At 40.8% G+C, this 25,508-nt stretch overlaps 1 protein-coding gene across 1 annotated transcript in view; it reads left to right on the top strand.

Annotated features, from left to right (window-relative positions):
• The window catches only part of GRM8 (glutamate metabotropic receptor 8), a 485,373-nt gene that overhangs the window by 257,304 nt on the left and 202,561 nt on the right, over positions 1–25,508 (top strand). The window lies entirely within an intron of this gene.

Here is a 25,508-nt window from a genome sequence, read left to right as displayed (position 1 = left end):
CCCCCTCTAGTGGTACTAGACTACCTAGAGTCTGATGAGTCTGCTACAGCCTTGGCTAAGTCTATGGCTTTTAACTCATGCAGTAGAGGCTTGTAAACAAGCTTCAGAGTTCCCAGGTTCGATCCTGATGATGACCGGGGTCTGTCGATGTTACAGTCCCTATCTCTTATGCTTCCAAACAATGAACAATGGACAGTTCTCATGCTGATTGAGTCAGACTCATATAATGTCCTTTCTCTGTCTCTTCCCTTAGGCCATGTTAGTTAGATTAATTAATCTTTGTGAAGTGATTTGAAAGTGCAAAGCATCATATAAACACTAACTATATGTTATTAAGTCATGAGGTGGCCTGAGAGAGCACCATGGACTTACAGATGCCTATACATGGCCTATAGTGTTCAGTTTTGTGCCATGTTGCCTGTTGCTCCTTGCAGTGACAGGTTCCTTCAACCTCAGGCACTGGGTCTTCCCTTGACTGATAAGAGCTATATCCCTAGCCACACTGAATTGTCATTATCCTAGGATAATGGAGATGATGTTAGGAAGTGAGTTCTACCATGGCGAAGCACTTTAGGTAATTTAAGATATGCCAGAAGTTAACTCAGAACCTGAATTTATCCATGTGAACGTATCCTTTTTGAGATATTAAAAGTTGGTTATATTTTGAAAAGGTTTTTCATGTTCTCACATCTCTGAAATTCCTACTGCTGAGCAGCGTTGGAATTGGAATAGCCAAATATTATGAGGGAAGCTTTTCTTGTGGTGTTCACAGCCTAATGAGCAGCTGGATGTAGAGAGTGGAAATTTAGCCTCCTAGAGGCAGATAAGGGGAAAGGATCTTGTGAAAACAGGTTGTGGGAAGAAGAGGGACATAACCTGGGGTCAGAGATGAGGAGTGGGAAAGAGAACCCACCTCATCTCGGAGTGGAAGATTTGTGTGGAGTGGAGTGGTTTGGCCCTGACATACCATCGTATAAACTTTATGGGAAAGAAGACAGAAAGAAAGAAGTAATAACTATGGAAGAAAGCACAATAAGTGTGAACTTTTCTATTGCTTTATTTTTTATTTTATTAAAGGTACCATGGGAAAACGTTTCTTGGCGATCATTGTTGCCATTTATCCTATTTTCTTCCCCTCTGGCATTTTTTCTTTTATTGTTCTTTCTTTTCCCCTATAACTTCCTTTTCTCCATTGTCCTTTTACTCCCTTTTTCTTTAGAGCTGATTGAGATGTAGCTCTTTCATGCCCCTCTGTCAGGCGCTTTGGCTCTTGGGCTAGATACGCTCTGTCACACACCATATAAACTGTACTATGGTCACAGTGTACTTCTAAGTACAGTAATGCATAGCAGAAATGAATACATTGCACCAGTTTTCTTTGTATCTATTCTCTGAGGAAATAGCATCCTAGACGGATCTAGAAGGCTGCATATTTTTGCCTATTACCACTCACAGATGTCATTAGTCCTCTTATGCTGCAGCTAATACCAAGGACCAGCTAATGTATGGAGTATGTTTGATCAGTTGAGTCTCATTGTCCTTTGCAGCTTGACTGTGTGACTAGTTCCCATTAACTCTGCCAGTGTATTTAGAATTGCAAATTTGATGCCCTTATACAGCAACTTAATATTAAAATTTATTAATAAATACTTTTAGCAATAATAATAGTATTTACACAGGCTGTAACAAACATTCAGAGTCTAAGGTAATAGTACCATGGACTTGGCAAGAGTTCACATAGGGATATGCTTAATTGTTATGCTGTGCTAAAATCCTTGTGGAATGCTGAGTGCATTAGAATCCATGGTAACAGTGCTTGGGTACTATACCTTAATACTGAGATGTTGATAATAGAAGTCCATTTAACAAGAACCAAATGTCAGGGTTCTAAGAGTAGCAGGTGGCACTATTTGTGCCAGAAGTAAACACTAACACAGTGCTTTTGTTTAAAAACAGAGTTAAAATAAAAGCTATTTGTAGTGTTTGTTGTAGTTGGTTTGTTTGTTTCTTTTTTTTACTGTCTGAATGTACAAGTTCCAAGAAAGAGTAGATAACTGTTTGAACTCCATCCACCAGAAATATAATTGCTAACTTATCAGTATTAATACCAAAGCTCCTCGCTTACAATATCAAATGTTCTGTGTCTGAGTCCTGCTAGAACAAAAAACATTCAATTATATGGTCTTTGGAGTAGCAATAGGGGACCAGATGTCCTGATATTATTGGAACTGTCCTGATATTAGGGGTTTTGTCTTATATATGTAACTATATTCTCCCCTCCACCCCCCGAAAAAAAAAAACAACCCTCCTGATTTTTCACACTTGCTATTTGGTCCCCCTAAGCGGGGACTACGTTTTCCCTGTGTTTGGAAGACACCTAGTACATTTGAATAACAAGGGCCAGATTCTTTCTGCCTTTGACTTCAATAGGAGTTAGGCATCTAACTGGCTTAGGTGCTTTTGAAAATCCTATTATATGCTACCTTCATCTTTATGTGCCTAAATACCTTTGAAAATCTGACCTTAAGTCACTTCTGAAAATGGAATTCAGGCTCTTTTGAAAATGTTATTTATTACCTGACACCTGAACTAAAACAAAATAACAAGCTTATCACTTCCCGTGAACTGTGCAATGTACATAGTGCGTGTGTGTACATACTTTCAGTGACACCAAATCTCTCATATTTAAAAAGAAACATAAATTCACAGTAAATTATAATTACAATTCCTAATCTCCCACTCACATGTCTCATTCAGACAACGTTTACTATGGGTGATATGTTTGCCATAAACCAATTTTAGGGGGTGGGAGTTGATCTCTGTTATTTTCCTGAAAATTTGCAGGGATGATGTAAAGGGGCTGACCTCATGATTGAGCACGAGATTAAAAATAATTCATTTCTAACATGAAAGTCTGTTGCTTCCCATAAGGATTTTATAGATTTGATACTCATATTTTCTTTAATTCTGGCCATGAAAAATGAAAAATGTTCAGTGTAAAAAATCTTCTACAGAAAAGTAGTACCATGAACAAAGTAAGTTCCCACCTAGACATTTTCTGTCCTTCTGGGATGAAGTTCATTTGGAAATATTTCATGATTCTCTTACTTTATTACACCACTGCTCATTGTCCCTCCAGAAGTGTATCTCCATATCCTGTCTCTTCCATCTCCATTACATCTGGCACAGGGAAAGCAGAATAGATCAGTGAGAGGTTTGAGGCCTAAGGAGCAGCACTAACCAGAAGAGAGATAGAAGATACTTTGACAATGTGAACTTGACTCTTAGACATAATGGACATGACTGGGAGTGGTTTTAGTTTAATGAACTTTCTCTCGGGAAATCAAAGTCAAAACTGGTGTCCAGGTCATATTTTATACGCTCAGATTTGCTGGGTTTGGAAAAAAATGATCTAGTTTGGGCTCAGTCTTAACTAGAAGGGCATCTAGACAATTGCAGGAACTACAGAGCCTAGAATTCAGTTTGAGGTACTAAATGTAGTTATCTTCCTATATTAACTCTAATTTAAAGGAGGGCACTGCATTTAATGGGGAGTACCACTCGCTGCTGGTCACACAATGAATTTGAGAGTCTCAAGTAAGAAAAGGCCCAACACTAAGCTGATGTACAAGTTGAGTTGATTTTCAGTCTAGAGGGTGGACACGGGTAAATGATACAAGGCTGTAGCATACAACATGGATTAAAATACTCTTTGCTTCCAATAAAGCCTGGCTTGTTGTGTATTTGGTTGTCGTGGTAATATAATCTTGTTGCTATGGCAACAGAGTTAGATTATTAGGGGATAGCCCAGCCAGTTTTGGCTGGTTTTTGGTTCGTTCAGTGTGTGGCAATAAATGGCTGCTTTTCAAGGTTTACAGCTCTCTGCATCTCAAGTGATTTCTTCCTAAAACTGTTGCCCCCAGGGATATAACTACATGGTGATGAGGATGGGATTCCTGTGCTGCCCCAACAACATAAGGAAGTAGAAGTCAAGGTACAAAAGAAAAACCTTTTTGCTGTTGGAAGGAGGTGAGAACTGGCTTGTTTGCACTGACTGTGCAAACTGAAACTAAAACCCTGGCTACACTTACAGGGTCGCTGGAACCTTTTGAGGAGACTATAGTGCAATGGCAAATATATACTGAGCGTTTTGATCTTTTTGTTACTGCAAATGACATTATAGAAGAGAAGAAGGTGCCAATATTCTTAAGTGTTGTAGGGGCTAAGACCTACTCTCTGCTATGCAGCTTAGTACACCCTATTAAGCCAGAGACAAAATCTTACAGTGACACTGTGAAAATCCTGGGGTCCCATTTTTCTCCAAAACCATTGGTAATTGCTGAAAGATATAGGTTCCACAAAAGAGACCAAAAGGAAGATGAAACAGTTGTACAATTTGTAGCAACTTTGAAAAAGTTTGTGGAACACTGTGAATTTAAGGAGATATTAAATGACGCCCTACGTGACAGGTTAGTGTGTGGCCTGCACAGTGAAGCTATACGGAAGTGCCTATTGGCAGAGACTCAGTTTACCTTACAGAAGGCTGTTGATATGGTGGTCTCCATGGAACTGGCTACAAAGGAGGCGCAATACATTGGTGCATCCTCTAGGGGATGCACCAGGTGTCACAAGAACCTACCCACAAAACTGTGGGGAGTCAGGAATGTTACCACTGTAGTAAACCGGGTCACCATGCATCAGAATGCTGTTGTAAGGACCCGGTATATCGACACTGTGGCAAAAAGGGACACATTGAGTGTGCCTGTAAACAAAAGAAAAAGAGGCCTGTGGTCTGGCCGACCAAAAAGGGAAATCTGCATACCCTAGAGCAGAGCCAGGATGACCAAGGAGACACCTCATCACAAGAAGAAGTGCCACTGCATGTTTTGTCTTTGGTAGTGGGCTCACATGAATACTGGGTAACCCCGTTGTTGGATGGCAAACCTATACACATGGAACTGGACACCAGTGCAGCCATCTCGCTGGTCTCCGAGATTGTGTATAAAGAAAAGCTACAGCATCTTCCGCTTAAGGCAACAAAAACTGTTCTGAAGACATATATAGGAGAAGCTGTGCCCATGTTGGGCACTACTGATGTTAAGGTGGAGCTCAACGGACAGGCTACTAAATAGCCACTGTCTGTGGTGAGAGGTAATTACCCAGCCTTAATGGGTAGGTCTTGTCTTAGGAAGATTCAGCTGAACTGGGCAGAAGTGCACCGAATGACTAAATAAGAAACCGGTCTGAACACTATACTAAGCAAATACACTGCTGTTTTTGGAGAGGATCTGGGAAGTATGAAGGGAATCACTGTGACTTTGAACATTAAACCAAAATATCTGAAAGCCAGAAATGTGCCATATGCCATCAGGCTGAAAGTTGAAGCAGACCTGGAGTGCCTGGTCACAAATGGAGTCCTAATATCAGCTGCCCATGGGCAACTCCTATCATTCCAATAGTGAAGAAAGATGGCTCCCTCCGGATTTGCTGTGATTTTAAAGTCACTGTCAACCCTGTGTTGCGTGCAGAGCAATACCCGCTTCTCCACATTGATGACCTCTTCATGGGCCTGACTGGGGGACGAAAGTTCAGTAAGATTGATCTGAGTCAAGTGTATTTACAGATACATGTCGATGAAACGTCATAAGAGCTGTTGACTATTGTGACGCATAAAGGGCTTTATCGATACTGTCGCCTGTCCTTTGGAATAACGTCTGCTCCTGCCCTGTTCCAGAGGGCTATGGACCAGATCTTGTGTGGCTTGCCAGGAGTCCAGTGCTATCTGGACTCCAACCTGGTCACTGGAAGGAATGAGGAAGATCCCCTAAAGAATTTCGAGGCTACCCTACAAAGACTGGAAGAGTATGGCCTACAAGTCTGCAAAGACAAGTGTGAATTCTTTCAGCCCTCTGTTGAATATTTGGGACACATCATTGATGCTACGAGTCTTCGTAAGGCCCCTGCAAAAGTTAAGGCTATTGTGGAGGCTCCCCCTTCTCAAAATGTTAGCCAGCTTCACTTGTTTATAGGACTATTAAACTATTATGGAAAGTTCATCTCACAGTTAGCCACGCTGCTAAAACCACTTCACGAACTCCTTGGGCAGAACAAGACCTGGAAGTGGGCTGAAGCGTGATGTTGCATTTCACAAAGCTAAGGGTGCATTGCTAAATTCTGAAGTTCTGATGCACTTTGATCCATCTTTACCCCTACAGTTGGCCTGCGATGCCTCCCCTTATGGACTAGGAGCAGTTGTGTCATACATTATGCCTTCGGGAGAAGAGAGACCTATTGCTTTTGCTTCACGCACTCTAAGCAAAGCTGAAGCTAATTATGCCCAAATCGAATGTGAGGCATTGGGAATCATTTTCAGAATTTGGAAATTTCATCAGTACCTGTTCAGATGGAAGTTTACTCTTCTCACAGACCATCAACCTCTGACTTCAATTTTTGGACCCCACACGGGCATTCCCCCATTAGCTGTTAGTCATATGCAACGTTGGGCATTGTTGCTTTCCGTGCACACACATGAAATTAAAAGTCAGAAATCCACTCTGCATGGCAATGCGGCTGGTCTCTCAAGGCTGCCTTTGCCAATCAAACATCAAGATATTGCCCAGAAGGAAATCTTTTACTTTGAACAGGTAGAGAATACACCCATCACCGCTACTCAGGTAAAGAAGGCAACTTGCATTGACCCAGTATTGTCCCAAGTTATGGACCTGGTGATGCATGGAACATCTCGATGAACCTCTCTGGGCTCACCCAACCTTGTTACCTACATGTCCAGGAGGACAGAGTTATCGATCTAGTCTGGTTATTTGTTGTGGGGAAGATGTTTCATTATCCTACCACTACTGAAATCACAGATGTTAGAACAGCTACATTCCAGTCACTGTGGAATAGTGCACATGAAGGAAATTGCACAAAGCTATTTTTGGTGGCCTGGATTGGACAGTGCTATTGAAGAGAAGGCAAGAGCTTGTATGTCATATCACGATGTGAGGAATGCACCCCAGCGTGCCTCCCTACACCCTTGGGACTGGCCTGAAAACCCATGGCAACGTCTTCACGTTGACTTCGCTGGCCCACTTGAAGGAAGCATGTTCTTGGTAGTGGTAGACACCCATTCTAAATGGCCAGAAGTCTCTATAATACAGTCCATTACTGCAAAGAGTACTAGCCAAAAACTACGGGAACTCTTTAGTCATTTCGGTCTGTCAGAACAACTTGTGAGTGACAACGGACCGCAGTTCATCTCTCAGGAGTTTCAAAATTTTATGAAGGCAAATGCGATACACCACATCACTTCAGCACCATATCATCCATCCACCAATGGGTTAGCAGAAAGATTTGTGCAAACAATGAAACAAGCTTTGAAATCAGCAAGGGGACAATTATCCATTCAAAAACATCTGGACACCTTCTTACTAGCCTACAGAAACACACCTCATGCTATGACCAAGACATCCTCGGCCTTTCTAATGATGGGAAGACAGCTGCTCACTTGATCTTGCTGCTGACATTACACAATTTATCGGGGTTCAGAAGGCTTCAGCAGATCAAAGCAAGTCATCAGGTGTGCACCCAGAGCAAAAGACTGAACCTTTAGCCTGGGACAGCTGGTTTTGGCTCAGAATTATACTTCTGGAGCTAAATGGGTCCCTGCCACTGTCATCGCTCAAACAGGACCTGTTTCCTAAACAGTCCGGACTGCACAGGATCTCACCTGGCGGTGACATGGAGATCAGGTGTTGCCAGGTCATACTAGTCCTCAGGACACATCTTCAGTTGAGTTGTCTGACTTCACCACTTCCAGCAAGACACCGAATCAAGAGTCACCTGTTCCTGACTTTCCCCCTCCATTACTGCTGGCAGCAGAGATACCCCTCTGCCTGCAACGAGCTGATACCACATCCTCACCCATTCACGCTACAAACCTTGAGCCTATTGTCAGGCCTGAGCACAAGACACTTTCGGGTACAACAACACCAGAAGTCCGTCGTAATCTACCTAGAGACAGAAGGCCTCCTCGATGGCTGGATCTTTAGCTAGGGCGAACCCATGGTTACAGGGCAAAATAATTCCCGGGGTTTAGCTGGGAACAGAGGCAGTTTACCCTCCTTCTCTAGTTTAGTGTTTGTTTTATTTAGGGGATGTTCTCATTAAGAGGGGAGGAATATGTTGTGTACTTGGTTGTCGTGGTAATAGAATCTTGTTGCTATGACAACTGATTGGAACTATATAGTTGTAGATGCTATGTCGTCTCTCCTCACTTGTCTTTCAACCTACCCTCCACATTGGCATATGTGTGACTGGCATGGAGGTCAGGGATTCAGAGGACTTCCCCTCATGTGCAGCCAGACCACACATCTACACCTTGGAGATTAAGTGGCATTTGGATACTATGCTGGTAGGTCCCTTAGAAAAGTGATAGGGAAGTAGGTAGACAGGTAGATAAGTGGTGTAGAGAACTTTGAATGGGATAGCCACATCTCTGTAAATATCACCCAGTATGACTCCATAGATAATTACTGCAAACAAAAGGCTTCATTTTCATGCATTGCAGTATTCTTAATCTTCTCACACATGAATATTCACTAAAAATGATATATACCTTCTATATGAAATTTCTAAGCTCTTCCTCTGAAATTGCTTGGTTGATTTGGTGGCTAATACATAAATAAGATTTGTAATTCCATTTATAATATAAAATTAGTGCGCTCTCTTACATTATAAAAATGTAAAGAAAAAATGGCAAACACCTATTAGATAGACTGTCTTTTATTCCCTTTCATTTATAATATGAAAATGGAAAATGATTTTTTATGGCAATTTGCTTATGGGAGAGAGTTTGCGGTGAGGAATTTTTAAAGTATTTACTAGAGGAAACCATTTTTTTCAGCAATTAATTGAAAAAGCAGAAAAAGGCATTTTAATAATGTCTACCAGATCTACAAGTGCAGAACATATTGTACCGAGAAAAAAAATACATAGTGAAAAGAGGATGCACCCAAACCTCCTCCAAAAAAGATTAAGGCACTAAGCTAAGTAATAAGAAAATATATTAAAAGCAGCCTTTCCAAATATAATAACGTACTCATCTCTATAGTCATAGAGAAGCACAAGGAACCAACTAGTTTAAGAAATAAATTCTCAAGATAGACTAAAAAAAGCAAATAAACCTGTTTTTTCAAAATAAAAATTAACTACTCATGAGAAAGCAAATATTTCAATATGGAATAATTTAAAAACATTACTTAAAATAATATTCAAGAAAACACCCTTCAGCACAAAATAGAAATTGATTTAATAAGAAAAAAGTCACTCATTTGTATTTGTTTAATATGTTGTAATAGTTGCCTTGCTCATATTGAGTTAGTTCATTAGTGTGTGATCTTGCCCCTAGGAAGGGGCAGCACATTATTGTTCTCTGTTCCGTGACATGGAACATCACAATCTCATTCCCTGGCTGCCTTTGCTTTGGGGAAGGAGTAAACTGCAACAGGCATATATTTGTCACAGTATAGGATGCCTGATGTGTTTCTGTAATGCTAACAGACTCTGGTTGTTGTCGGCTGGGATCAAACCTGAGACCACTGCAGCTTAACACATAAGCCTTTACTACATGAGCTAAAAGATGCATGTCAGTTAACCAAGGCTGTAGCATGCTCATCAATCTCTAGAGCAGTGGTGGGCAACCTGCGGGTCGCATGTGTGTGGCCCATCAGGGTAATCTGATTGCAGCTGCGAGACATTTTGCTGACATTGACTGTCCACAGGCATGGCCTCCTGCAGCTCCCAGTGCCATGGTTTGCTGTTCCCAGCCAATGGGAACTGCAGGAAGCAGCAGCCAACACATCCCTGCGGCCTACTGCTTCCTGCGGAGCCTCTTGGCCAGGAACGGTGAACCGTGGCCACTAGACGCTGTGGGGGGCTGTGCCTGCGGACGGTCAATGTCAGCAAAATGTCTCGCGCCCCGCAATCAGATTACCCTGATGGGCCACATGTGGCCCACGGGATGCAAGTTGCCCACCACTGCTCTAGAGTCTACATGCCACTAGAGGGGGACAGAGAGCCACACCAAGCAGGCATGAGTTACACTTACAGAACTCCCAACCCGCTCCTTGCCCCCTTCTGCTCCCTTATGCAAGGGTAGGATGCCGTGGCTTTGCAGGGCCTGCTAGGCACCAAGCACAGGGACCAGCAGTAGGATGCACTGGCATAAGGGAATAGGGGGACACTTTGTGCCCTTTTAGTCTCGTGTGGTTGCTTGCAGGATGAGATGTGCTTTTGCCCACTCACCACTCACCATCTTAGGGCCGGATTCTGATTTCTCTGCTCATATTAAATACTCTACCAACTGTCCCATTGAAGTCCATGGGATTATTATTGGAGTATAATTCTACCCTGTGTGAGTAAGGTGATCAGATCAGAGTCTGGAAGCTGGAGATGCTGAGGAGAATGAGGTATTAAACTTTAACAAAAGCATCTTTTTGACTGATTCTAAGGACAAATATCTTTTTAAATGGACATACAGAACTTTCCATTAGTCTTAACTAGAGGCTTGTGTAAACATCAAGAAGAGAAAAAAGGCTCCCTAATATAGAAATAAGAGTTTTAGAGCTTTGATGTTGTGTGGGAAGCCCACCAGAAAGAGTGAACAGTAATCATTTCCTTTGCTTATATGGTGGTAATAGTGTCTGTGAATCATACCATACAGGATTTTTAACTTGATGAAGAATAATCTTTTAGATTTGTCTGTTGCAAGAAGCTGTCTATAAACTGTCACAGTATCTATCGTATCCATGCATATAGAGTATTATGCCTCCATAATAAGACATTAAAAGGCACCATAGCACAATACCAGAATACAAAAAAGATCTTTGAAGCAATTCAATGTGCTTGCATTTACTGTGTTGGTTATTTTCTGGAGTCACATGGGCACATGTAGTATTGCAATGATCATTCTGTCATGATTTCTGTCCAGTAACTGTTATCTTTTACATTCCATTAGAGATAGCCTTCACCATAAGTGCTGCAGCACCTCCTGACTAGAAGTGGTTTCCATTATATACAGGATTTACAGTTTGGTTCAATGACTCATAGCACCCCCACTATAGAAATTGTTCCAGCTCCCCTGCCCTTCACGGTTCCTTTTCTTTAAGAGAGATGGCTCCCTTTGCAGATTTTTAAATGTGGCCCTATGGGTCTTTGATTTTCTGCAATACTGCTTGAAAGATGGAGATGTCAAGCTGGTTGACAGCTAATGAACTGAATGTTCAATAGTTCATCACCTAGGTTTTACCAGAAACCATTCAGCATCAGGTGTGCAATAATTGTCCTCTGCCAGAATGAGATTGCTAGGCTTTTTAAAGCAACACCTGGCACTAGTCAGAACACGTAGGGTATTTCTACATTGCAGTAAAAGACTCACAGAATGGCTGTCATAAACAGATAGTTAAGGGTTAAGGTCTCTTTTACCTGTAAAGGGTTAACAAGCTCAGTGGACCTGGCTAACACCCGACCAGAGGACCAATCAGGGGACAAGATACTTTCAAACCTCGGTGGAGGGAAGTCTTTGTTTGGGTTCTTTGTTTTGGGGGGTGTTCTCTCTTGGGATTAAGAGAGGCCAGACATACATCCAGGCTATCCAAGCTTCCTGAAATATTCTCTTCTATTCAATATAGTGAGTATTAGAAAAGACGGATTAGTCTTTTTGATTGATTTCTGTATTTGGAAATGTGTGTTTTGCAGGAGAAATATTTTATTTTTGTTTGCTGTTACTTGTGCTTATACTAGAAGAGGGGGTGGGGGTGGGGTGGAGTCCCTCTAGTTTTTATAAGCTGTATACCCTGTAAACATTTCCATCCTGATTTTACAGAGATAGTTTTTACTTTTCTTTCTTTCATTAAAAGCTTTTCTTTTTAAGAACCTGATTAATTTTTTCCCTTGTTTGAGACCTCAGGGGATTAGTTTGACTCATCAGGGACAGGTGGGGGGAAAGAAAGGAGGGGGGGAGGTGAATCCCTCTTTGTTTTAGATTCAAGGAGTTTGAATCAGTGTGGAGTCTCTGAAGGCAACCCAGGGAGGGGAAAGTCTGGGAGGGGGAATGGTTTATTTCCCTTTGTGTTAAGATCCCAGGAGTTTGGATCTGGGTTCCCCCGGGAAAGGTTTGGGGAAACAGGGAGTGTGCCAGACACTAAAACCTGGCTGGTGGCAGTGGTACCAGATCTAAGCTGGAATTTAAGCTTAAAAGGATCCATGCAGGTCTCCACCTTTTGGACGCTAAAGTTCAAAGTGGGGAACAAACCTATGACAATGGCCATGGCTGGCCTGGGTCAGGTGACTTGGGCTTGCAGGTCTTAGGCTGTAGGGGTATAAAATTGCAGTGTTGATGTTTGGGCTCGGGCAGAAGCCTGAGCTCCGAGACACCTTTAGGGGGCAGAATCTCAGAGCTTGGGTTCCAGCCTGAATGTCTACATATTGCAGTTTTTAGCCTCACCGCCAAAGCTCAACAAACCCAAATCAGCTGACCTGGTCTCTGAAATTCGCTGCTGCAGGTTTTTTTATTGCAGTGTAGATGTACCCACCGGATATATTTACATTGCAATGTAAGCAAAAGGGTAGTAGAACTTGAGTTAGCAGATTTGGGTTTGTTAACCTAGGGCTTGAGAATCTACACTTATTTGGAACTCCAGGTTAGGAACTGCTGAACACTGGATTCCAACCTGAAGCTGCAGCATCTACACTGCATTATACAGGCCTGAGTCACCCACCCATGTTCCAAACTCCCTGGCACCCTCCAAAATGTGACTGCTCTGGCCCTTTGTGATGCAGTGTGGGAAAACTTGACTGTCCCCCAAACTTGACAAAGAAAGTAGGCTCATAGGATTGTGAAATACTTCTGGCAAACTCCCAGAGCATGAGTGCAGTGGGGCTGCATCTACATTGCAAAGCAATAGGTCTTGAACCCTGGGTCCCAGCTTGACTCATGCTCAGACCCTCCACCCCTGTAGGGTCCTGGAACCCTGGGTCTAAACTCTGGATTAGCATGATTTGTATGTAGACAGACGGAGGAGTTAGGCTTGAGCCTGAGTTCCAACCCGGGATTTACATTGCAGCATAGACATACCCTAAATGTTCAGGAAAGGGCAAATATAATCTTTGTGTCACAAAGCATTCCTCCAAAAAAGTAGTTCCATTGTTAGAACAGGCATTTGTAAATAACGTGTGAAGATCTCTGCAGCTGCTGAAAATGGCTTGCCCGAGTTGAAGAATGGGTGTATGTCAAAGAAGTTTCCTTGTCAAGTGTGTTTTCAGAATGATGGGAAGTTAAAATTTGTAATTTAATTAAATGAAATCTTCAAAATATATCTAACTAAAAGGTGTATTCTCCAATTGCTGCCTGAAAAAAAGTGTAAGTAACTAGTTAGTTACTAGTGGTTTTCAAATAAGTTCTTTGTCCATTAACATCCCAGTTCAACAAGGTACTTAAGTGGGTGAGTGGTCCTATTGACTTCAGTGGGACTACTAATATGCTTAATGTTTGGCACACGTTTACGCACTTTCCTGAATCTATGCTTACATGAGAAACTGAATGATAATTCTGCATTTTCCATCTAAGACAGGTCGATGGAATTACAGTTAGGAAAGAATTTGACACAAAGCTCAAAAATTATTGTTGGAGGGCTACAACCTGACACTAGGCATGTGAGCACGTGCTTTTTCCAGTTTTCTCTCTAACACTTCATACACTATGTAGAGTCCAACTCAGCTTATTCCTAGGCAGTTTGTTTATTAAAATTGGAATTAACAAATAAGATAAAATTCTGCTCAAACCTTTTATCCAGGTTTGTCTGCTCCTTGGACTGCTCAGTCCACACCTTAGATCCTCTTTGTGTAGACAACTACTGCCACATCCCCAATATCTAAATGGGGTAACAAATGACCTGCCTTTGTATGTGAGCAGAACCTACTTATAATTCTCCCCTGAGTCAACATCTGCTAACAGGGTGGACTCTTTCAGCGTGGAAGAAGATGGAGTGCTGACATTAGAGCTCATCATAAAATGTTGTTTTTTCCCATGAAAAATTTTGATTTATTGGTAAAAATTGAAAATAGAAATGTTTCAGCTAAAAACAGAAATATATTGATAGAGAGATGCCACTTTGATGTCTCATGGGAATTGTAGTTTGGGTGCCTCATTCTCCTGTGTGTGTTGAGCTCCATGGTTGGACTACAACATAGTCTCCCCCCTTGGCAAGGAGAGGCAGTGTAGCCCACTCCACAGAGGAGAAAGGGAACATGAGACAATTGAACTACAGCTCCCAGGAGGCACCACAGCAGCACATCAAAATACTAGAGTATTTTGGCCAGTGCATTTAGATTTTCAGATATGTTTTTTCAGTGAAAAATGAAACTTTGCCACAAGAAGACACTTTCAACAAAAAAATTCATTAGTGAAAACCCCAATTTTCCACCAATACGCAATTTTGATGGAAAATTTTTGCCCAGCCCTTTCTGATGTCGAAAGCATTCCAAGAGAAGATTACTATTTTAGAAAGTGTTAGTCTATAGAATTGTAATGAATTCAAGCACTGATTTGGAATGTCTGCTGCTTTTACAAATGCTACCCCCTTAGCAAATTGAGAACATGGTCCAAACCTCTTATTTGAAACTCACTTCTTCAACAACAACATGTTTAGCAACTGCAAGGATCAAAAGTTTATTAACTCAGTGGAGTTAGATAAGAAAAAAAATTAGTCCCTTGTGCCTTTCCATTTTTTTTGTATCCTAAGGTTTTATTGTTTCCTTTCCAATGGCTATGGGACAGTATTCATATCTCATTAACAAGCAACCTAGCATGTGTTCCATAGTACATACTTCCAATATTTTTTTATAAACCAAACTCTAAAATAATAGTGATATTTATTGCATAAATAGAATCCTCACTATTTCATTGTTTTAAAAACTATTTTAATTTTAAATACTTTCAGCTAATGTCCTATTTTCTATTACCTAACCAATCATACAGATAAAACTTTTCTAGTACCGTTATCTGATGGGCTTCCTTTTCATTCTTTGAATGTATTAAAATAGGAACAGCTCACAGAAAACCTTTTCTATGGAACTAATCTTTGGTTCTCAGCCTGGCTTCCATTTTTAAGGGCACCATTGAAGAACAACTAGCTTATGTATGTACTGAACAATTGTGTTTATTTAATTGATCTGCTTTCTAAAACATGGTTAAGTGCGGAGGAAGACCTAACGATTATAATAATGAGTAGTACTATAAATAAAACTATTCGCTTTGGATTTACTTTAAACAACTGTTTCAACCACTCAGATTTGAAAGGACAACTCTTCACAGGAAAGTAGACAAAGAGCTTGGAAGCTACTTCAGTTTTCTCCCGATGCACTGTGATGTCAATTGATGTTTCAGTATTCTGCCTTTGTAAAATAAAATATTAGATTACAGGCATTATGTCTGAAGAAAGCCTATCAACTTCATTTAATGTTAAGATTAGAATGGTTAGTGCTATGAAGGGACTTTGCTGCAACGAAGATTAAGAATGCATTTGTGATCATAACATGTTATTGAGGTATGATAGTTCAATTACTACTTCTCCTGTGGACTGTATTCAAAGTTATATTATTCCTTTTGTTTAATCCAATGTAACATGGTTGCATTCATTTGTTTGAATTGCCAGCGGACAATGTTTGGCAGAGAGACTAACCTGATAGAAGCAACAAAGAATCCTGTGGCACCTTATAGACTAACAGACGTTTTGCAGCATGAGCTTTCGTGGGTGAATACCCACTTCTTCGGATGCAACCTGATAGATTAAAATGTAATTTTTTTAAGACAACCATGCAAAAACAAAGCAGCTATCCTTTCAAATTACAGTCCTCACAGCAAAGGTTTTGTTTGCCTGTCACTTACGACCAGTGATAGCAAAACATTGGTAATGAAATGTTGTTGATATTGTTTTGGTTGGAACATGCATATCTTTAAGTTCACAAATCTTTCATTTTCACAAAACATCTTTCACCAGTTTTGCCGATGCTGTAATTATGATTTCTAGGGCATGACTTTTTAATGTAATGTAATGTAAGGGGAGGGTTCAGTGCTACTCAATATTTTCATTAATGGCTTGGATATTGGAGTGGAGAGTATACTATTTAAATTTGTGGATGACATCAAGTGGTGGGGGTGGGGTGGGATGGGATGTGGGGGAGGAGGATTGCAAGCACTGTGGAGGATAGGATTAGAATTCAAAAAGACATTGATAAATTAGAGAATTGGTCTGAAATCATGATATAATTCACTAAAGACAAGTCCAAAGTCCTACACTAAGGAAGGAAAAATCAATCGCATTAATACAAAATGGGGAATAATTGGCTAAGCAGTACTATGCTGAAAAGGATCTGGGGCGTTGTACTAAGGGATTTTTTTGGGGTGATTATTAATTTCCTTTTTAGGGGGTCATTTTTAGCAATATTTGAATTTTATGTAGATGTCCAAAAGTTGGGTTTTTGAGACTTTCTCTTTGTATACTGTATATAATATACATTACTCATTACAGTCCTGTAATGAGTAATCTCTTTGTAATGGTCCCCAGTGCATTTTAACATATTTCATACAGCACTGTGTTAAAAGGCACTAGGGAATCTTTAATGCGCACAAGAAGGGTCTTATAGGGCAGTTAATGCACAACATATTAGTGCTCTTTAAAAATCACACACCTGTGTATTATTGCTCTGTGTAGAAAAGCCCTTAGATACAAGTAACCATTTTCAGTGTTTTTCTGGTGTTTATTGGATAAATATTGATTTCTTTTTTGTAACTGAGGGTGTTTTATCAGAGTTTGTGGTTAAAACTGAAAATGAGAAACCCTAGTTATAATGGATCACAAATTGAATATAAGTAAATAGTGTGATGCCATTTCGAAAAAAGGCAAATATCTTTCTTGGATTTATTAACAAGACCTTCATATATAAGACATGGAAGGTAATTGTTCTGCTCTACTTGTCACTGGTGAGGCCTCAGCTTGAATACTGTGTACAGTGTTGGGTGCCACACTTAAAGATGTGGACAAATTGGAGAGAGAGTCTAGAGTAGTTTTCCCAATGACTGGTCCATGGATTGGTGCCAGTCCCTGAGATCTCCCTGACACAGTTTAGGAAGGCAGTAAGCCGGTCCCTGGTATCAAGAAGGTTGAGAAACATTGCTCTGGAGAAAAGTAACAAAAATGATAAGAGGTTTAGGAAACCTGATCTATGAGGACGGATTTAAAAAAACAACAACTGGGTGTGTTTAGTCTTGAGGAAAGAAGATCAAGGGGGGACCTGACAACAGTCTTCAAATAGAGGAGGTGATCAATTGTTCTATATATCCATTGATTGCAGGCGAAAAAGTAATCCTCTTAGTCTGCAGCAGGGGAGATTTAGGTTAGATATTAGGAAAAACTTTCTAACTATAAGGACAGTTAAGCACTGGAATAGGCTTTCGAGGCATGTTGTGGAATCCCTGTCATTGGTGGTTTTTAAGAACAGGTTGGACAAGCACCTGTCAAGGGTAGTCTAGGTATATAAGCTCCTGTCTGAGTATGGAGGGTGATAACCTCTCAAAGTCCCTTTCAGCCATACATTTCTATGATTCTATAACATTTGGGGTGAAATCCTGGCTGTGCTGAACTCAGTGGTAAAATATCTATTGAACTCAATGGATTGAGCATTACCCCCTCTATCTCTGATTGCAAATAACTTGTAATTTATATTTGCCAGATATGCTACTTCTTTGTCCAGGTTCATATTACATGGACAAATTTTCAGTCAATACAGCCATTAATCCCCTTGTTTGATGTTCCCTGGGTGAAACTCAGAGATGGATCTATTCTACTGTATATCAAAAGGGGATGTGGGTTACATTCCACATATGTTTTGCAACCAAAAGTAGTGTAACCTCCCGATCTACCCTACTATTTTGTTGACTTGTTTCACTGAGTCAGGGCTGATTGTAAACTATTAATACAGGGACCATGTCTTTTTATATGTGGTTTCTAGCACATTTTTGACTGCTGTAAAATAATTAATAATGATTCAGGCAAATTAAGCTTATTTTTCCTCCAAAAACCCGTTAAAAAATAAACACATCTACTTATGTGAGCAGATAAATGAAAAATCAAATTAATGCCCCTTGTCCTGAGCAGGCAGTGAGCTTCATTTGGTATATCTCATTGCTTTACAATGAATGCTAACACAAAGCTAATATTGCTTTCCTTTGGATGTAATTTTGCGTTACTTGAATAAATAGCTGCTTGAGAAGATCAGCCCTTTCAGAGGGCTTTCCTATTAGTTTATAATGAAAAGAACTCACACATCCAGACCATCAAAGAGCTCATGTGTAAACAGTTTCCTGGCTTTAGGCAAGAGGGGAGGGAAGCTTAATGAACATTGTCCATTCCTGAGGTTTCTTTGGTTTCATTCCCTTGATTTTGATTATTATTGATTTTAAATTGCCCCAGTGATTCATGCAGTTATAAGGAATGGCAGTTAAGTTACATCTTCATGGATGAAATCCAGTCCACCTGCATAAAGTATTCAGGATCTCTGTAGTTAGAATGTGGTAGGGCTGGAGAGGTGGAATCTCCCCACAGAAAGGGGATTACATGAGGTGTTGGAACCTTTGGGTGTCTTTAAATATGAAGCTCATTGACTCTCCCTTGGTCAGTCTTTCTCTATCATGGCCTTTTTTTCTGGCTTATGCAAAGTTACCACGGAAACTCTTTCTGCGATGCAGAGGGGATGAGCTGACACCCCTACATGGCTGCTCTGCTCATTTTCCTTGTATAGTGCCTGTTTGGGACTAAAATTGTGCAGAGTTCCTTGCATCGTGGGTGTGATCCTGTCATCATTCATCATGTGGCACTCCCACCCACGTCAGTAATAGTTTTGTGTATCAGTGGCAAGCTAGGCTCTAATTAGTTTATCACTAATGATAGTTTGTCACTACTTAATAAATCAAACTAACTTTGTGTTGTATGAGGTTATACATGCAGAGTTGGGAGAGGCGTGTTTGTCTCTGTTTCTCTCTCTGGTTAGTACACTTTCTTCTTGGACCCAATTTCTTCTCTTTTCTATTTTTTTTTAAAAGTATGTCTAAGATCATCTGAGATGAATGGGTTCAGAGGGCTCACAAAAGTTCATTAGCAATGAATTCCGAAGTTCATTAGCAAGGAATTCCGAAGTTTAATGTCCTATGTTGTCAGGAATCAGGGTCCTCTGCAGACCCAGTCTTGAAGCATGGTCTGCAGCTGGCCTGTAGTAGGCTGCCTGATTGGCTTCGCTGCCTGATTGGTTGGAAGAGTCAGCAGACCATCTCTTAAGCCCAGCAATAGTAGCCATCCAGTGGACACTCAACGCATTTCCCGCTTGGTGTGATAGTGCCCGTGTGAGCTTGTTCCCAGCTCTGCTCTCGCCTTGCACCCAGCCTTGCCCTTGTCTTGGCACACCCCGTCCTGACCCGTGGCTCTGATTTCTGACTTTGTCTCTGAACCTTCACTCTGGAATTTGGCCTCTGACTCTGGTTCTGATGCTGGACTCTGATTCTTGACTAATGACTCATGCTCAAACCACTAGGCACAACCAGCCATGTCCCAGTCACTGACATACATCATCTCAAATATCAAACTTTATTGTGCAGGTGAGACAGGCCTGTTGACCCAATGATGCTTAGGCATTTCCTCCTACACATTGTTTCATTGGTGTTTTACTCTCCCTGCTGCATTAGTGAACACATATGAATTATAACCAATCTTTGTTTCCAAAGAATTGCATAAGGCTTAGCTACATAGGGCCCATTTAGACCCTGCCCTGCAGAGACGTGTGCACATGCTTAACTTCCTGCTCTGCAAATAGTCCCATTGGCTTCAATGGGTCTACTCACAGTATAGAAAATTAAGCACATGTGCAAGGCTGTGAAAGGCTGAGGCCTTGGTTGCGTGGCTAAATCCCCTAAAATTCTGATCACCTTTGCCACCACTTAGTTTCCAAGGCACTACTAAAAGTGAAAATATTCCTTGAGCTTTTTTCATTAAAAATCATTTTTACAAGTTTTGTTTAGATATTATTTTTGAAACTGGAGGAAAATTCAAGTGAAAATGGTGAAATTACAGTACCAAGTAAAGCAGGGATTGGCCTCCTTTGGCACGCAGTCCTGGTGGGCTGGGCCACTTTGTTTACCTGCTGCGTCCGCAGGTTTGGCTGATCGTGGCTCCCACTGGCATGGTTTGCCGCTCTAGGCCAATGGCGGCAGTGGGAAGCAGCGGCCAGCACATCCCTCGCCCTGCACCACTTTCTACAACCCCCATTGGCCTGGGAGGCGAACCACAGCCAGTGGAAGCTGCGATCAGCCGAAACTGTGGACACGGTAGGTAAACAAACCGGCCCGGCCCGCCAGGTCGCATGCCAAAGGTTGCTGATCCCTGAAGTAAAGCGATGACAGCCAGTCCCATTCAGTTTGGGGATGTGTTGCATTGACGCTGTCTCTCGCAAACACAGATAAATGTCATTATGTGGGTCAGTTCAATGCATTTTGCCATGCTGTGATTCAGAATAAGGACAGAAGTTACTGCTGACAACACATTTTCATCTGCTGCTTGTTCTTTTTGATTGACCAAGGGACTTTGAGGGCTTCAGGAATTTCTTTTCTTTTCCTTTTGTTGTTTCTATCTTCTTTATTCTTTGCCCCTGTTCATTGTATGGGATTCTTTTTCTCTACCTTCCCACAATCTTCACTTTCCCTGCTATCCACAATACCATAACTTCCTTCTTCCTCGACACCACAGAAAGAATATAGTGTTTTTAAAACTTACTCACTCCCCAACTCAGCTATAACATGTAGCAATCAACAGGTATGGAGCTGAGAAAGAGAGAGGAGAAAGAAGTGTGCTTTGAGAATCAGAATGCTGAAAATAGCACTCTCAAGTGCAATTATTATTATAAAAGCAGTGGAGATAGAGAGATGGTGAAGACAGAGGTAGGAATGGACTAAATTCAGAATAACTCATGTAGGCAGGACCAAATTAAGGCAATCCAAGGGTCTAAGTACTCTTTATGGTGGGTTCCCAAAGCTCTTCCCCAGCTTTTCATGAACCAACTCTCCTGGGCATGGTCCTGTTTCTCTTTGGGGCAGGTGCTGATTTCGATGTTAAAATGAATGAATTAGTTCACACACCTTGGAGTTATTATTCCAGGCTATCTGCAGACTCAGTCACTTGAGTCATTGTTTTCAAGCTTTTCTTTTGCATCCATGAAGACTAATCTGGGGCACTAGGCACAGACCTATAGTTCCTATGCCTTGATCCAAGACTGCTCAATGAAGTCATGTTTTTGTCTTCAGTGTTTGTTTTTCTCTTCAAGTACAAGATTCAGAAAGATGCTTAGCACCCTGATGTCCCAATGTCCTTAATTATATTCACACCTATAACTATGTCTATCTAAAAACTCTAGCTCATGTGCAATGACAGTCTCAGCTCCTCACAGGAGATGCTCTGCACCTTGCAGTGTTGGGCCTAGAAGCAACAAGGGCAGCAAAATATACATCAACATAAAATTACATCAAAATAAAGTTCAGAAAACAAAGCAAAATCCCCCCTCCCCTATAATCTTATTTTGACGTGCCAATGGTTTGTGAGCCTCAAAGGAGCCCTCCTTAGTGGTTACTTTATTTGTGTAAATTGATTTTAATTATCATTCCTTCAGCTCAAAAATTTGGGGACTTTTTAAAAATGACCTCTGCCATCAGGAGTGTTTTGATGTGGTTCAACAATGAAGAGGGGTTGACAAGTTTACATAACTCTGCAGCTTTTTCATTTTAAAACTTCTTGCTTCTGTGGCCTGATTTTTATCAGCCTGTACCACATATTTTTCTATGTTTGAACTGAATGTTTCATCTGCTACAATGTCTATCTGGTAAAATCATAAACAATAAATCAAAGAAACTGTCTTTCTCCCTGAAATTTGTCTGTCTTCTAAAACGCTAGAAAAATCATATCACTTGCCTTCTTGGCAGTGATCCTGGATCCTTGTTTAAAAATGAACACACAAATGGAATGAGAGATACTAAGACCTACTACATTTGTTCATGTCTAGGATCCTGTCCTGTATACAGTGATCCAGGTGAGTAACTTGACTGGCCTGGCTCCCTTGAACTCAGTGGGACTACCCAGATCAGTAAAGTTTTTCCCATTGACAAATAGCAGGTTCAATGGATAGGACTCTGGGTTGGAACTCAAGATAGCTGAGTTCTCTTTCTGGTTTTCACATCACTGTTTGGCCTTGGCCAAGTCACTGCCTTTCTATTTCCCCTCCAACCTTTTGTCTGTCTTGTCTATTTAACCTGTTAGCTCTGTAGCGTAAAGAATGTATCTCACCAAGTGTTTGAACATTGCTTAGCACAATGGGTCCCTGGGGTAACATTTTCCAAAGGGAAAAAATGCAGGTAAGCATCTAGGGGAATTTTCAAAAGCCACTGGGAGTTAGGCACCTAGGTACTTTTGAAAATCCCAGTGTGCATCTATTTACATGGTTAGGCATCTAAATACTTTAAAAACTCTAGCCCTAACTGCCTAAGTCCTTTTTGAAAATGGGACTTAGGCTCCTAAGTCATTTAGGCACTTTGGGAAATATAAGTCTTGATCTTGTTTGGGGCCTCATGGTATTATTGTAATACAAATAATAAATAAATAATAAGGACCAAGGCCTTAATAATGAGCAAATGAGCAATTGTTCCTAGTCGATGTCATTCTATTTTCCTGTTCTAGTCACTATATAAATCACAACAGTAAAGCACCAGTGCTTTGCAGTGACTCAAACCCTTACATGGAATTACAACACAGTACTAATGTTCCTCTTGTTTATTTTAGATAATACATAGATTCAAGTCAATACCTGGAATCACGTCCTTCAAAAGCTTGCAACTCCCCCCTTTTTGCTACTTCATTCACCCTTTATCCATTCATTACTGCTGCTGCTACTTCTCTCACCCCCATGCCCATCCCCCATTGACCCTGCTCTTCCCCTTCTCTTCTGTCCCCTGATGCCTTGTACCCCAAAGCTGATCCTCTTCTCCTCACATGCTGCTACCTCTAGCTAGATTTGCCCCTCTTCAACTCTGGATCAGCCTTTCCCTTCTGACAATCTCTTCCAATATGCCTGACCTTGTTTTCCTGAGTGCTTCAGAAGCCACCATTCAGTGTAGGTGGAATATCACTGAAATGCTCTGGTAGTATTTATTGGTGCTATGTTGTAATTCATGGGCAAGATCAATCATCTATGGGTTATCAGGGATTAAATTTATGTGGATTGCAGTGTGGACAAAGGTAGGATGGTCAGGTGTTAGCTTAACTGAGACAGTCTAAGGTATTAATAGACTGCTCCCTTGGCTAGACAGTTTCTAACATGATCTCTGGTTTCATTTCTCTTTTTGTGGTAGAAGATTTTGAAACTTTATCCCTCCTCCTTTGTACCTTCTGCTTAAATCATCCTATGCAGTGAAGGCAGAGAAGGTTACAACAACAATCATGCTCAGTGATGCAAAGAGACAGAGCTAGCCCAGTAGTTTTTTAAAATAAATTGTCACTTTGAATTCCTAAATGTAAAATATTTGGGCGCTAGTGCTGATAGTACCAGGTGCCAAGGGGATCAGCACTTCTTGTTTGACCTTCAGATATTGTAACACTCAGGATTTCACCATTGCCATCTCTTTTTGCAGTATTTTATCTACAAATGATCATTTTCTGGACCTCATATTTTTTCCATTTTATCTTTGTTCCTTTTTTCCTTTGGTGAATGAACTTATGATCTTATATAGTAATGTAAAGGTGACACAATGAATTGCTTCAGTGCCTATCTCACTGAAATGACAGATAGAGACTGAGGCTCTGAGGAGCAGGATAGATTCACTGTGTCCATTCCTTTTCCTTTTGTAATGTTTATTTGAAAATACACGCCTTAATTCAGCTCCTTTGTTGAAATTCAGTCTTGTAAACAATCGTTTCCATTAGTTTGTATTGAAGCTACAGTAATGATCCATCACAAGTACAGAATGGGCATGGTGGAAATACCATGCACTATAACTATCTGTGGTTTATGGCTGAGATTTTAAAAGTTGTTTTGGAGATTTGAATATCCAATCCCCATTAAAATGTATGGGACTAGGGCATCCATATTCCATAGATTGTTTTGCAAATCTCAGCCTACTTCTTTTATTAGTTGAGATGCATAGTGACATTGCAGTCAAATGCATTATTTTAACAGTGTAATATACGTGTCTGGAACTGTAAAAAAATGAAAAACAGTGTTCACCCTCCAAACAGCTTACAGTCTAGGCCGGGGCTTGATCTTACTCATATTAAAGTCAGTCTGAGTTTTTTCACTAGCTTTACAATGGAGCATGATCTAGTCCTGAGTTAAGAAAACATGACACGAAAAGAACTGATTATAAACATTCAGGAGAAGGGGAAAGGAAGGACGGACAAGGTAAGAAGATGATGTTAATTGGTTACCAATGCATGCATCCTGGGAGGTTATTTCTTTATGTATGCATGTTATGATGCTGTTTCAGGAGAATTGAGGGAACTATGGTGTATGGGTCTTTTGGGGAGAAGCATGCTATTAGGAGGAATCACATGTGACTGGGTCTGAAAGGGAGTTCCAACCAGGGCAGGGAAAGGTGATCAAATATAAGATGACAATGATAATGAGAGTGGGCGGGAGCAAAAGGGATGGTTAAGTGCCTGGCCTGGGCAGAGTGGAGGGAACGAGGAGCAGATCGAAAAGAGACAAAGCCTTTAAGTGCAAGTGGTGACACTTTGAACATTCCTGCCTTTTTGAAAAATTGTACCAGAGATTCCATATGTCTGAAATGGCAATACCTCTGTAACTGGAGATAATTCTCAAGGAAGAAGAGACCTTTCAGTGTGAGCACTATGTGCCTCTGTTTAAAGGACAAATTTCAGCTGTTGGAGCACATTGTAACTTTTCCATGTTCTATCACCAAGCAAATATAATCTCCATGGAAATTCCATTTGGGGATCGAGTGCAGAATGTGCAGTAAGGTCCACACTGCAGATGAAAGAGCCTCAGGTCAGATCCAAGGAAATAATATTGTTCTAAATCATGGCCCAATCCACTTCCTATCTAAGTCAAAGTCAAAACTTCAATGGGATCAGGACTGGGTCTTTAGTAAGCAAATTTAAAAACAGGAGTCTATAATAATTCACGACTAAAGGAAAAAATGCCTTATTAGGATCTAATAACTGGATTATTACAAAGGTTGAAACTGGAAAATAGTGAATACACAATGACTGGATGATGAAGTCGATAGGAGTTTTGCATGTGAAAGGACCTGGTCCTCCATGTACAATGCACACTGTGCCAAAAGCAATTTAAACTTTGCATAGCTTAACAGGAATGTGAGGCATTTTACAATAATAATAAAA

This window comes from Mauremys reevesii, linkage group 1, assembly GCF_016161935.1.
Source record: "Mauremys reevesii isolate NIE-2019 linkage group 1, ASM1616193v1, whole genome shotgun sequence".
Classification (NCBI taxonomy): domain Eukaryota; kingdom Metazoa; phylum Chordata; order Testudines; family Geoemydidae; genus Mauremys; species Mauremys reevesii.
The sequence above is the reverse complement of the archived record's forward strand: the minus strand, read 5'-3'. Positions and strand labels throughout refer to the sequence as shown.